Consider the following 14,824-nt stretch of genomic DNA (forward strand, 5'->3'; position numbering starts at 1 on the left):
GAGAGAGAGAATTTGAAATGTTCATGTTTAGGTTTATATCTTTAAGATTAATTTTACATTTTCACAAAACAACTGAATCAAACCACATTTTAGTCGTTTCATTAGCATTGTCGTAATTTCAGTGCTTAACTGAAAAAATGTGATTCGTTTATTTATTGTATAACATATAGATGATCGAAACGATCTTTAATACGTAACTTAATTATCAATCAAAATATTGTATCATCATAAAAAATAAAAAAAATTAAAAATTTAAAAGCCCAAACAAGAAGATTGTTAGGGTTCTCCGAATTATTGTAGAATTTGTATTTAGTTGAGAATTTAGGGATGTCATGGATTTAGTTGAGGATTTGTATGATATTTTCATATTCTACGAAAAATTCAAGTTTTAGCAAGTGACGTTTTACTGCAATGATGGAAAATAATAATAATTATGTACCTAATGCACATTTGATCCTCACCAATCCCCCTCATCCCAATATTTAATGTTTAACCCACTAGCACTATCATTTGTTTAAAAAAAAAATCCTAATTATTTTTCTCCTTGGTGCTATCCTATTTGCAGAAGGGTAAAAAAGGAAATTAGATTTTTAACACCCAAAATATGATATCGATGTGATGTGAGATCGAGCTTGTCGAGTAGAGAGTGGGGAGGCTCAGTCGCGCGATTTGAAATATGGAGCCATTTGATGCGAAGAGAGCCGTTGGATGAAACCAGTGACCCACCACTAACTTCAACTTTCCTACTGCACATCACATAGAATAAGATAATTTATGGGGTTTATTTGTTTTGGGCTAATTACAAGTTTGATCCCAAAACGTTCTTATGTTTTTCTCTTTGGTCCTTAAGAATTTTCTCATTCCAATTTTGATCAATGAACATTTTTTGAGTACATTGATATATTTTTACACTATGAGGGAGGGGAGTTCGGTTAAGCCACGTAATAGGCAATCTAATTTGGTATCGAATTAGTTATCCACAAGATTCGAATCTAAGACCTCTCACTTCTAAATGAAGAAGAATATCACAAAACCGTAATACTAAGCGGCCGATCAATGAACTTTTGAAATTGTGATTAGTAAGATCACTCCACATTTGATAGTTAACCGATTTCTTGATGGACAGATATAAACATAAGTTTGAAATTCTAAGGGTATGTTTGTTTGGCCTCACTAACTCTCACTGGATTAGACTGTATTACTTATTAGTGTAGCCCAGTGTTTGTTCCATACTGAGACTAAGTTAAATGAGACTATAGGGGATTCGCCAGGACAAACAGCCTCATTAAAAGTTCTTAGCGACAACCCTCGAAAAGGAAGGGACTGCTAAGACCATCTCTTTCTCTGTCGTCTTTTCCTCGTCTAAGTCCTAGAGCCTTATCTTCTATCTTCCTTCTCTGCCAATCTTCCACCTATTCCTCATCCGACAAGACCCATAAACTCTACCACCTCCGACCGTCGTGGGCACATGTCATCGCATATGGTTTCATTGAAACCCAAATCATGAGATCTTTGTGAACCTAGTAGTGGGTGAGGAACATGACTACGATGAAGGAATCTGGAAAGCCAAGAACATTAGGACGCTGGGATTGGCGAAGAAGATGGAGGCAGCAGCTTGAGACGCTCTAATTTGCGAAATTGGAGTTGGTTTTTAGACACTATTTCAACGACAGGACACTCTGCGATTGTGGAATTGGAGTTGTTTTGATCTGATCTCAAATTCTGGAATTGCTTTTCGAAGAGGAAAGTTTTCAGAAAAAAAGAAGAAGAGATAATTAATAATAAAATATTAATAAAAAGAGATTAAATAATATAATATTAGAATTTATTAATTATCCTGTTTTTAGTCTGATACTACCACAAACGTTTCACTAAGTTAGTCCATGTTAGTTTATTCCAAACCAGTCCAGCTTAGTCCTTGAAACTAGTCTAGTCCGAGATAATTCGGTGCAACAAACGCACCTGATTGTATTGTTAAATTGTTAAATTGTTAAATTGTTAAATATGCTAATTAACAATCCCATCTTAATTCTTCTACTAGGAAACTCTCAAATTAGGGTGAGACAAAAAATACCAAAGGGGCTCATGTTTTGTTAAGAGGTTCTCTACTGATGAAGGACTTTCAAAGCACAGGTGCACTATTACGGTGACATCTCGTACGTGTTAATGATGGGATTTTTCACATATTGAATTATTTTGGCATGGGATACCACAATGGTATGAAAATTATTCTAACACAGATGACATGATTAGTCACCTCCACATAAGTTTTTCTCGCTAACTTTCAGGCTAAGTTTGGAGCTCTCTTAGGATTGCCTCGGAAAGACATATTCTTACTCTTAGGCAATCTTCAATAGTGAAAGACTATATTCTTATCCTTTTATGATTTTGTAATGTGAAATTCACTTTTTTTTTTTATTAGAAATTATAAAAAATTAGTCAATCAAAAGTGTTTCAAAATTTATTGAAGGAAATTACTCTATACTCATTCTCAATTTTTTTTCTTTGTTTTGCAGTTAATTTACGAAACTGCCCTTCATTGCCTATTGGAAAGGGATGGAAAAAGAAGGGAAGAAAATCATTGTCACCTGGAAAACCACATATATCGTCTGCTTAGTGCTCACCTGAAAAACCAACATCAAATATCCTCGATCTCTTTTGAACTCAAGTGCATCCTACAACAATTGCATGTAAGTTTTTATCTCTATTTTGCATTTGAGATTTTACCTCGATTTTGTGTTGATAATTTTTTTTGAAATTGGTTTGGGTTTTTGTTTTGGTTCGGAGATTACGGATGACCTGTAAGTTTTAGTTCACTTTCACATAATCTCTTTGTGAAAAATTTGCCCTCGTTATTAATTATATATTTTTAAAAAATAAAAAATAGAACTGTAACGAAAAGCTTCCGGTACTGTTCACTTTAAAGAAAAACCACATTTTTACATTAAAAAGTCAATCATGATACTATTTATGAAATCCCGTCCCTGGAATTTCACTATTCATTATGTACCTCGTAATTTAAGTTCGTATTTCACGTTTAAGTCATTTTTATTACTTAATTTTAATTCCGTAAATTTTGGGAATTAAATCGAATAGTTATCGGGTTTGAATTTTCGTAATCAATCTTTATCTTTTGTTGACTTTTCGAAGTTTTAAATAGTGTTTTAAATAGATCTTGAACCCACGAACACATAGGCGAAAGCTGTTTGCAAGTTCGAGTTATAACGGTATAGTTACGGACGTTTGAAGTTGTGAACTATAGACTGTGGGAATTATTTAATTCGCACATGTGGGTTAACGGTTAAGTTAGCTTAAAAAGGGGACCAATCAGATTTTTTTTTTAGGGGAGAGAAAGGACCAATAAGGGAAGGGGACATTTTCTTTTTCCCCATTTTGGTCAACTCGTGCTCTTTCACAAAACCGGATCTAACCCGGCCGAATTCTGGCCAATCTTCACCAAAATTCAGGCCATTCTCACCCCTCCACCACCTCCAACTTGTTACACAACCTCTTATTTACCAAATTTGCTCAAAATCAAGGGTTTTTAAGGCCAATTTCGGGTAGAACTCCACCCAAGAACCCGGGGGTTCTCGACTGCGATTCATCGTTCCAGCAGGTATCACTATTCACCATTACCCTCAATCAACTTCCCTTGGACCCAGGAACAAGACCCAACTGGTGGTTGAGGCGTTGGAACACCAAGGAAGCCGAATTGAAGAACACCCACCTTAGGGTTTTCGACGGGTTCGAGCCAATTTGAGGGCCTTCCTGGCCAAATTGGACTCACTCATAGGTATAAAGTTTGCTCTACTTGTTAAGACCTTCATTCTTGTATAATTTGAGAATTTTTGGAAAAAGTCGAATTTTCCGATGTGTGACATTCGATTTATGAAATGCTGTTGGTTGAGTATAGTTTCGATAAGGTCCGTCACTTGAATATTCTAGCAATTGACAATTTTACCATTGAATTGACACCAAATTTTTAGTATGCTATTGTAGATATTGTTTAAGGACCTTAGGAGCTTACTAGTGAAAATCTTGTGGTTGGATCTTACGGAGCAAGTGATGTAAGATCATGGACCATACCTTTGATCGACGATTTGATTCTCATTAAATGTCGTTGTGGGAGACTTATGAGAGTTTGGGTATGTGAATTTATCGAGAGAATCTAAATGTGGACTTGTGCTTTGTTTTTGGCGGTGATAAAGCTTGATGCCTTGAATTCCATGCTAGAGTGTGTTAGTGTGGACCTCAGGTGAGTGACTTTAATATATGTGATATTGGTGTTTACCCTGTTTTCATAATTGTTATCCTATGTGGATATGACTTGGTTTTATAAATATGTTTTCTAATGAATTGTTATTTTTAATGCTTAGCCATTGATTTAAGTTTATGAAATGAGATTTGACATGTATATATTGAAATATGGTTTGATTGGTTTGATTGGCATGTTGTGATGAAATGTGAGGACTAGTGGTAGACCGTTAACCCGTGGTCATGGGGATTTGTTGCTTCGATATGGTTTCATCTTCCGCTTCGTTGATTTGTTCTAAATTTAGTATTTGTGCCTTATTTCCCTTGGTTGAGCTTTTGTAAATTAGTTAACTTGTGCTTGTCTCATTTTTGTGAGCCGTTGTATATATGGTTGTTGGCCTTCCGCGATTCCGTTGAGTGGTGGTCCGAAATTGTATCCACTCGAATTCTGTTGAGAGATGGTCTGGAATCCCTCCTACTCCGCGATTCCGTTGAGTGATGGTCCGAAATCGTATCCAGCTTGGGTTTCATTAGTGGTCCTGCTTGGTTAATTCACATTGGGGGACCGTACTATATATGGATTGTGCTTGGTTAATCCGCGTTGGGCGATCCTTATGGCCATGTATGCTTAGGAGTGATCATGCTTGGTTAATCCGCATTGGGTGATCACTTCCTAACAGATGTAGGAGTGACTCTGCTTGGTTAATCCACATTGGGGGGTCACTGCCTACTTGGTTACTTTCTTAAGGGTGGCGCTGCTTGGTTAATCCGCTTTGGGGGGCCACTTCCTCTTTAGTTACTTATGTAGGCTTCGGCCGAATTGGGTCCATCTAGCCCTAGTTTTTAATGTACGTATGATTGATGGTTTTTTAGAATATTTTGATTTGAATTAGAAAAATCATTGGATGTCTGGGTGACTCATTCGGAGTTTCCAATGACTTGATGATGATTCCATAAAGCATGATTCTATACTGGATGTTTATAGATTGTGATCGATGGTCTGTTTTAATTGAATATCACATACTTGTATTATTATCACTCACTCGAGCTTCGCAGCTTACCCGAGTGTCTGATTTGCCCAGTGTGCTATCTCCATGATGTAGGCATTGATTTTACTTATGAGTGGTCCAGAATCTTTGCTCTTACTCATTTTCATAAGGTTAGTCTAGAACCCTAGATTTTTATGAATGAGAATTACCCCCAATAAACCTTGTGAATATAAATTAGAATTACCATGTGTATTACTCATAATCCAAGTAGGGCATTACATAGAGTTCCTTAATTAAATTCGGGAAATTATATGTTATTTCATTAATTGATTAATATAGTTAGATATTAATATCGTGCATCTTGGATTTATGGAATTGATTAATTGACGTGATCGCGGAATGACGTTGGGTATGATTGAGATTATTATGATTAGATTAGTTGATCATTGTGACTTGAGAATAATATTGTGCTTCGTTGGTTCTTTGATATGTTGCATACTATGAATTGCGGTATTATGTGAAACAAAGTGATTTATATGATGGATAAATTGGAAAGCATCTGTGTTAGAATGGCATACCGGAGTGCATGATAAGGTGATATTTGTTGTTTGGAGTTAAGGTTGATTTGTAGTGTGGTACTTTATGAGTTCTGTTAGAAGTTACAAAAAGTTCCAGAGCTTGATGAATAGTGAACTACGAATGGTTTGATCCCTATTGAGGGTACGTAGGCAGTCTAACGAGGAGGTTAGATGCAGCCATAAAGTAAGCGAAAAATTACTTTGAAATTTGATTCTCGAGTTGTGATTTTCCATATCCCGGAGGCGGGGTATGTAAGATATACGAGTATTTGGTGACGTCACGTGTCGATCCTGGACGTATGTCGGGATCGGGGTATGACACTATTCACTTTACCCTTTATTTTGTCATTTTCATTAAAACTCAAAGTTTTCAAGTCATTTCCATTAATTTTCCTAATAAAAAATCCTTTGAATAAATAGAATTAAAATCTGACAATAAAAATAAAACAAAAACAAAATTAAAGAAATATCGTTGTCTTTCTTCCTCTCCCACAGACTCGGATCTTCTCGGGCATAAAACAGTTCAAGGTTTCCAACGACAACTTCCATTTTGAGAAGAAGATTTTTGGGAATTCGGCTGTTTTCATATTTTTTTTAAGGCGGAGAGTGAGGCCAAGCTTGTGGAGAGGTTAATTGATCGAAAAACCAAGACGAATGAGTAGTTTCTTTTGAGGACGGCTACGGAGGAGGTAAAGCATGTTAAGAAATTCCATTATGTTGTCAATGCAGAGGAGAGGCCCTAAACCCTATATTGATTTTTAAAAAAGTTTTATTTTTATTTTTTAAAGTAATTAAAAAATAGGGCAATTTTTTTTTAAGAAAATATTTTAAGGTGATGTTGACACACCCCGACCTAAATCAAGGCGTGCTAGTGATAGGAGCATATTTATGCGACTTAATTAGCTTGTTTTCTTGCATTTTCATAGCTAGTTTATGTTTATTATAGTGATTTAAACTATTTTCGTGTGTTTGTAGGTCCAAATGACAAAGTTGGCAAGAAAGTGCAATTTGTTTGAAGCAGTTTTGGGCTAAGAAGGGATAACATATGAATGGAGCAAGGTGGATGGATGTTTTTGAAGTTCAAAGAGGTTAGAAATGTGCTACAAATCTGGAAGAATGAATTCAAGACAAAAAAGATAAGGAATCAGCCAAAAAGAAGGAACATTATCCAAAACATTATCCAACCTTATCTTATCCAAACTAAACTTATCTTATCTTATCATATCATAATCTTATCCTACCTTAATTCCAGCTGCAAGGAGGGGATCAATTTCACATTAAATCACCTACAAATCATGTTTCTAGAAGCCAAGACATTATCCCTAAAAGTGTGCCGCACCTAGCCCTTCTAGAAGTTCTATTTCCTGCTGCAGGGACTACTCCATTTCCTCCTTGGCATCTGATTAGAAGTATCCTTATTTCTTGTTGATTTGGAGTCCTAATTCCCCTCATTTTCAGCCTATGCGGTGCATCCTCCTCTCCTTATAAATACAAAGTGCCACAACACTCATAATTAACCATCTCTCACCACAAAATCGCACCACACATCCATCATACCATAAATCTCTTTTGTGTCGTAGCTTGCAAGGAGAAATGAGAGGAGACCCTTTGCCGTGCCCTGCCCTGCCTTTCAAGATTGGATTGCCGGAGCATTCTTAGGTGTTTTCTATCTTTTATTTTCAATGTTTAATTTAAGTTATCTTTGTTTAAGTATGAACATGAAGAACTAAACTCGTTTTGGCTAGAGGAGAATTCAAAGCCATGAACATAAATTGCATATGAATTGATTACTTTCAGTTATGATTTCATGAATTGTGAATGCAATTTGCTTAACTGTTTTAGAACTTATTCTTGTATGTTGATTAAGGAGGCCTACTTAGTTTGCAAGCTTGGATTTGATGCTAAAATATAAGGGAATTTCACCTAATAGTTATGAACTTATATTTACAAGTAGTGGAGGTTACTGGTCATGATCGTGTTAAGTAAATTCCTGGAAGGAGTATCATGTTGTTCATAGTTACGAATGCCTTGTCAATGCTTATGATTTTCATAGAGCTTAATGATCTTTGATATGTATCTCTATCATGATGTTCGTGTAGGGAACTTAATAGTAATAATTTGGTTGCGACGCTGAGTCCGATTCAATGAACTTAGGAAAATCTGAGGGTTAATTAGTGTTGTTCACGGTTAATCTGGGGCGTTGTCATTCATGGTTTATAGGAAGAATAACTGGAAATTGATTCGTATGCGTATATGTCATATGTGGAGAAGGATCCTCTAGCTAGCCATTCACCTCTTAAAAACATCCAATTTCATATTAGCTTTAGTTTGTGTGTGCAAGTATTTAGTTTAAGTATTAAATTCGTCCAAAAACCAACCCCCCTTTCTATTTCTTGTTTCTAGGTTATAATCTGTCCAATTGGTGTCTTTTTCATAGTTTTGAGTCTTTCTAGTTTAGAATTCATCCAAAGTCATCCTTAGTGTTAGTTTTGAGTCAATTTGTTTGTTTTGTGTAGTTTTTAGTATTTTGAGTCATAAGAGTCTAATTTAGTGTTTTTGAGTCTAGTTAAGTAAAATTGAGTCTAATTTAAGTAGATTAGTAGTCCCTCCTAATCCCCGGCCTAGAACGATCCCTATTTATCCATACTACAATTGTCAAAAAGAGGGTTTAATTTGTGTGCTAGTTTAATTTCACATCAATTGGCCGTCATGAGAGAGTGACGTAACCATGTGCATAGTGCGAAAGCAAAATTGATATAAAGAAATACAAATAATAAAAAAAAAAACCAAGTTACCAACAATACTAGCTAAGAAAAGGTGTTAATGCGAGATTAAGTGTGAAATACACAACCAGAGCATAAATAACCTAAGTGCAGTCAAGCAGGACAAGTACTAATTATACAACACTCAAGGGTGATCATACATTTATGATGTTCTGTCAGAACCACCGTTGAAATCCCCGTGAACCACCAAAGCACTTCTACCTAAAACCTGGAGGGGTGTAAAACAGAAAGTGTGAGTGGGCAAAAACAAAGCTTTTTGAAATCATTTCATTTCTCAAAAGTTCTAACCTCTCGCCGTAAAACCTGTATAATTTCCCAGAAAATATAATATATGCTATATCAAAATTCATGCTCAGGATGAAAGTCCATAGAAATATACCATGCCAAAGTATCTCAATGAAATGCTATAAATAATCCAATTAAAATGTATCAATGCCAGATATCATATCAGCCAAATCCACCTATGTGACCTGCACGGCTGAGTCTATAGCTCATAACCAATCTCAATCATATCAAATTTTGCACACAAGTTGGAACCACCTAAAGTGATATGTACGACAAGACTAGGTGTAAAATAAATATGCGCTAGGGCTATGATCACGTGAAGATTGTGCAAATGATCGCGGGTCACCTACGAGTCAGAACCACCTAAAGTGGTATGTACGACAAGCCTGTGCATCTAACTTGGATCCAAGGTGAGCATATGGTGCGGGAGGTGAACATCACGTGAATGACTGTGCCCTAACTCTGGGCGGGAGCACTAACACCGGGGTGCAGGTTTATGAGCTCTCAATACATCACATCATATCTTGCATAACTGAAGCAATCTCAAATTTTTAATTTATGAACTTACCTGGTACTTACCTGTGCGTCTGCAGCACCAATCATAAATATATGCAACTACTAATGCATAAATAAAATAGGTAGATGCTTTGCATGGCATTTCAAAACGTATAATCATTCAAATTCATTTTCTGGGAAAAATCTCAAGTATATAGGTATATACGGAAAACCAAAAGCCCACTCACTGGTATGTCGAAGGGTCGTAGCCCCCGAGCCTCGATTGATGGCACTTGTCCTCAGAATAGGTCTCACCTATATGCGAAATAACTGAATAAACGTTATTTAAAGCACATACACAAAACTAGGAAACAACTTCTCATACAATGCTCAAATGGGGTGTTTGAATATACCACCATGACCTACTCAACCTCATGAACATCCCCATATTCTTAGAAAAATTTTCTGAGCACCCACGCGCAGGCACATGCCTGGCATAAGGGACATAATAGTTAACACCGTTAGGGAATATTCCGTTAAAAACTAGAATATGCAGTTAATTATACCTGACGACGTTACAATATTCTGTCAACTTTGACGGAATATTCTTCTCCTCCTTCCTTAGATCGTCGGAGCCCGGCGCCGGTGCCGCCGTTATTGCTGGAAATTGGAAAATCTTAGAACTTCAATATCTTCTTCATTTCTCAACCAAAATTCATGAAATTTGTACCAAAATGAAGCTTACAACGAGTAGAACAAAACCTTACCAATTTTAAGCCCTAAAATCCACGGGATCTGGCCGGAGAAACCTCGATAATCCGGCCAAAACTTGAAACTCGCAAACTGGGACTTCCCGATGTCCAAAACACTCCAACTTTCTTCCTTGAGCTTCATGAAGACGTCCTAAAGCTTCCTAGAACCTTAAAATCCGCTGAAAATTCCACGATCACGACTGCATGAACAGTACTCAAAATCTGAGATTCTGAGTTCTCAGGTTTTCACGTCCAACCACCACCACCATTCGACTCCTGAGCTTGCAAGGAGTAAAAAAAACAGCAATCACAACCTTGATTCGTGAAGTTGAAAGGGTTTTGAGGGTTGTCCGTACAGGTTGTACGGAAATGGTAAGAAAATCCGAGAGAGGGATGAGAGAGAGAGAGGTTAACGGGTAAGGTGTGTGTGTGAGTGTGTGGTCCAGTTTGTCACCAACCAAAACTAGGAAAAATTTAGTTCTAGTTGGGTCCAAAAACTTAGGGACTTAACATATAGGTCCACAACCAAAACCTAAACCACACCACACCACAAACGTTCAAGGGTACTTTAGTCATTTCACACTGACAACAAAATAATTCGGGACGAGCTGTGACAAATGTCACCCCTAGAGGGGTTATGTGAAAGTAAATTAGAGCCTCAATGAGTGTTAGTATTATGTTTCAAACGTGATGGGGTTTTGTGAAAACACGATCAACTGTATGGGGTGTTATTGTAATTCACCCAAACAGAAATTGAAGTTTTTATCTCGAGTTTGCATTTGATCATGACCTAAAATGACAATGTACTGATTTTGCAGTGATCATGTTACTATAAAGATATGGGGATTTGACGATGCAAAGATGCCTGCTGATGGTTTTGCACCTTGGTGAGTAGCATTGGGAGTATTTCTTTTCATTTTAATAGAAATAGAATTTATGGGGGCTTAGCCCACTGTAAAGCATAACCCCACTTTTCCACTTCTTAATATAAATAATATCGTTTGATATAAAAGAATAAAAATAAAAATATCCTCGATTTCATATCTCAGATAGAGTCAATCTGATCAATTGCATGATGCGGCTGCAAATCACCACCAAACGATTTCTTTGGAAGCATCCTACAACAATTGCTTGCAAGTTTTTATATCTATTTTGCATTTGAGATTTTACCTCGATTTTGTGTTGATAAACTTTTGAAATTGATTAAGGGTTTTGTTTGGGTTCAGAGAATTGTGTTTCTGATGCTCCAATACCAAGGAGTAGTTCAAAGATATGCTGAAAGCTTCCCCGATTCCTCTGTACTTACACAATTATGCACGTGTGCATGTGTGTTTGTACGACTTTATACATGCACCTACGGAAGTACATACGTTTTGAGCCTAATGAAAATTTGCTTGATGTGCCAGTTATTTCAATATTATTGGTCCACCTTAAAAATTTAGTATGTTGGGTCCTGACCCAAGTATTATCCTAGTAATGTCACTGCATGATACCTATGCTCACTTACGTTGTGAGCGAATGTGAACGTGAATAAAATGTGAATAGGCATAATGTCACTGTATGTATAGTCGCCTTGTATAGTGAAGAGGATAAAGTCATGTAACTGAACCTGAGGTGTTTATAATCAGGACAGAGAGTTTTATTACATTGGTTAGTAACTGTTAGATGAGGTTATAAATGACTCACAAGTAAAAGAATATCCTCATTCAAACGAGATAAAGTTGAATGCCCAGCTTTATAGATTATTACATCCGAACAACTGACTACATAAGATATACTCTTATCATTAGTTTCGTGCCTTGGTTCATATTCTTAAAGAGCTCTAGAGTTTCTTTCTTATTCTTAAGGTTTGATGATATTGTGTTGATCACCTAATTTGTCATCACCTAATGTTCTGTACTCAAACTCCAATTTTAAGTGAACATGATTGAAAGATCAGCTATAAGAACTCTGGATAATCCAAAAGCTCTTTTAAACTTTTTTCTGAATTCTATAAAAATTAGTTTTTAATTACACAACAGAACCACCACAGTGTCATAAAGAACACAGAGCTCTGCAAAGATATGATTTTGCAGCCCAACAAATTAGAGTTTGTACAGTTTTTGGTTATATTGGAGTTGAATTTGATACTTTGTTTATATCGACTCATCACTAGGTCTCTCCTTTTCTTTCCTACTCATTATTCATAGACATCCCTACTAACCCGAGTGTTTAGAGTCGTGATTTCTATGACTTTTGTGAAGTGAACTGAACAAGCTCCACTCTCAACCTAGTTAGACTTCAATCTACCAATTAATTAATGCCCTGTCTTCGAATTTATATTACTTCAGGGTTTCAAAATTAATGCTTGATTTCTACCATTTCCTATATTATTCTATTGTTTTAGGCTACTTGTGAAGTGTTAAAGTGTTATACATGTAAGGTAGAATGAAGAAGTGAATTAATTAGGTCCTCTTGAGAATATAGGGGATAAGTCTATGGGTATTAACTGGGTTTTTAGATTGTTTGTTTAGTAACAACATAAAATCTCAATATTCACATCTCCAAAATATTTAACATCATCTACTAAGTATTAGAATGCATTAATATAAATAAGAACCTATTAAATCATTGAAAAAAAAGTTCTCTCTAACTGGTATAAACCTATGTTCGGCTAAAAAAAAACGCTGGTATAAACCATATTCATTTCCACTAAAAACCTAGGTAACCATACTTTATTCTTATTTTCTTTATAGTATAAATCTGTTGTATAAATTAATTGCATGTATTTTAATATTTCATTTTTTTTCTTTGCCTAGGCTGCTTTTTTCACAATCAAGAGTAGTGGAGTGGAACTTTTGATGCTCTGGTGAACAACATTTATCATATTTTCTCAATGTAAATCAAACAAAATTCCCCAATACTTTTTTCATGTAAATAACCCAACATTTCGTAATCTTTTGTATATAAGTTCTACTATTGATCGAAAACCAAAGAAACTACACAAAAACGTCTTGATCTATTTTGTTTTATGTAGATAGTCAAAAGTTTCTACGATTTTTTGTACGTGGACTATGTCAATTATATCTTTTGTATGAAAAAAATCTTTCTATTGTTTTCAAAGTAAATAATACTAATCTTCTATGACCCAGTCTTTTATATTTTTCAAACATAATCATTTTTATAATTTTAATCTCACTGTAACGTGCGAGCAACAGTTTCTAGTTGGTCACCAAATTGTAAATATTGAAAACCTCGTAGGTAATAAGTGTTATGTAAAAGGGTCAATTGATGAATGTCAATTTACTACCCTAAAGTTTCTTAGTTTTCAACATTTAGTGCATCAAGTTTTTTTTTCATCCCAGAGTGGTACCTAAAGTCATAATATTGGGATACTTTCATACATCCGTTAAGTTTGTTATTAAATCAGCAGTTAGCTGGTGATGTGGCATCTACATGGATAGTGATTGAATGCCACATGTTAATATGGGCTCACATAGATATTAAAAAAAATTAAAAATCATTTTGAATGTTTTATCCTTTCAACAAACTAATCTTCCAGGCGGAAAGAATTGGCTTTAGGCAAATCACGAACAAAGCTAATCTCATAATTCAACAAAGAAAACGCAATTGCCTCCTGCAAATCCTATTGCCCAAACTTAAAAATTCAAGCAAAACCCAATTACCCAATTGCCACATGCAAATCAAACTCAAAAAGTCAAACAAAATCCAATTATCAAACAGCTTCTGCAAATCATAAACTGAAAACTGGGCATGTTGGAGGACAGAGGAACCCTCTGCTATTTGCTCATGAGCTTGTTCACTTTGAACTTTCTCATCGCAAGCCCATTACATCTTCGTCTTGTTGGTGCAGCAGAGGATGCCGCCACCTCTCCGAGCACCCCCACATCGTCAAAATCCGCCGTCGCCATTTGGTTGGAGTTCGGTCGCGATGGCGAGAAATCGAAGTCGAATGGGTCGGAAAGATTTTGGGGAATTGGCTTTAGGCAATTGCTCGCTCCTCCCTATGTTGCATAGGCAGAGACACAGATACAACAACACGACAAGTTTAAAAAACCAAACAAAAACACAAAAATAACTAGGACACGACAATTAAAATATAATAAATATTACATCTAAAAAAACATTACCTCGAACTCATAATATAACAAAATTCTCATGCTAGATGCTAGAGGTTGCGCATCGGATGTGGAATCAAGTGGCTAAGAAACTAAAAAGAGATAGAACTGAGGGGGGCACCAGATTAGAGAGAAGAGGATTGAAGTTAGGTTGAGGTCGGGGACACTTTTAGGTTTTAGTTTCAATATTTCTAAATATGTCCCAAAATGTTTTTTAAATTTACAAAAAGACTCATGCAGTGTCATAATCGTGTCCAAACTGTGTCCTGAGCGTGTCCAATTGTGTTGAAGTGTCCGATACTCTGACACTTTAGAGTTTTGGAGTGTCCGTGCAACCTAGCTTCTCCCTTGCGCTCTATCTGTCTTTGCTTAGTGCATGTTGCCTAGAGAGAGAGATAGAGATGGAGTACATAAAGACTCTCTTGCAAATGTGTTGCAGATCATTAACATTTTCTTCTTCTTTGTCCTTTGCTGCTGATCCTGCAGCTGGTGTTGCTGATGATGTTGATATCCCTTCTCATCAAGAAAAGTATGAATATGTTATTTGATACCTACACCGTTGACTTATTT

At 36.1% G+C, this 14,824-nt stretch overlaps 1 long non-coding RNA gene across 1 annotated transcript; it reads right to left on the minus strand.

The window, feature by feature from the left end:
* Window positions 1-13,635: 13,635 nt before the first annotated feature.
* On the minus strand, window positions 13,636-14,453 carry LOC108172834 (uncharacterized). The gene is made up of 2 exons (XR_001789406.3): window positions 14,267-14,453; window positions 13,636-14,140 (listed from the first exon to the last, which is right to left on the minus strand). It is a non-coding gene; the product is annotated as an uncharacterized lncRNA (long non-coding RNA).
* Between the last annotated feature and the right edge of the window lie 371 nt (window positions 14,454-14,824).

Source organism: Malus domestica, chromosome 12 (assembly GCF_042453785.1).
Source record: "Malus domestica chromosome 12, GDT2T_hap1".
Taxonomy (NCBI): domain Eukaryota; kingdom Viridiplantae; phylum Streptophyta; class Magnoliopsida; order Rosales; family Rosaceae; genus Malus; species Malus domestica.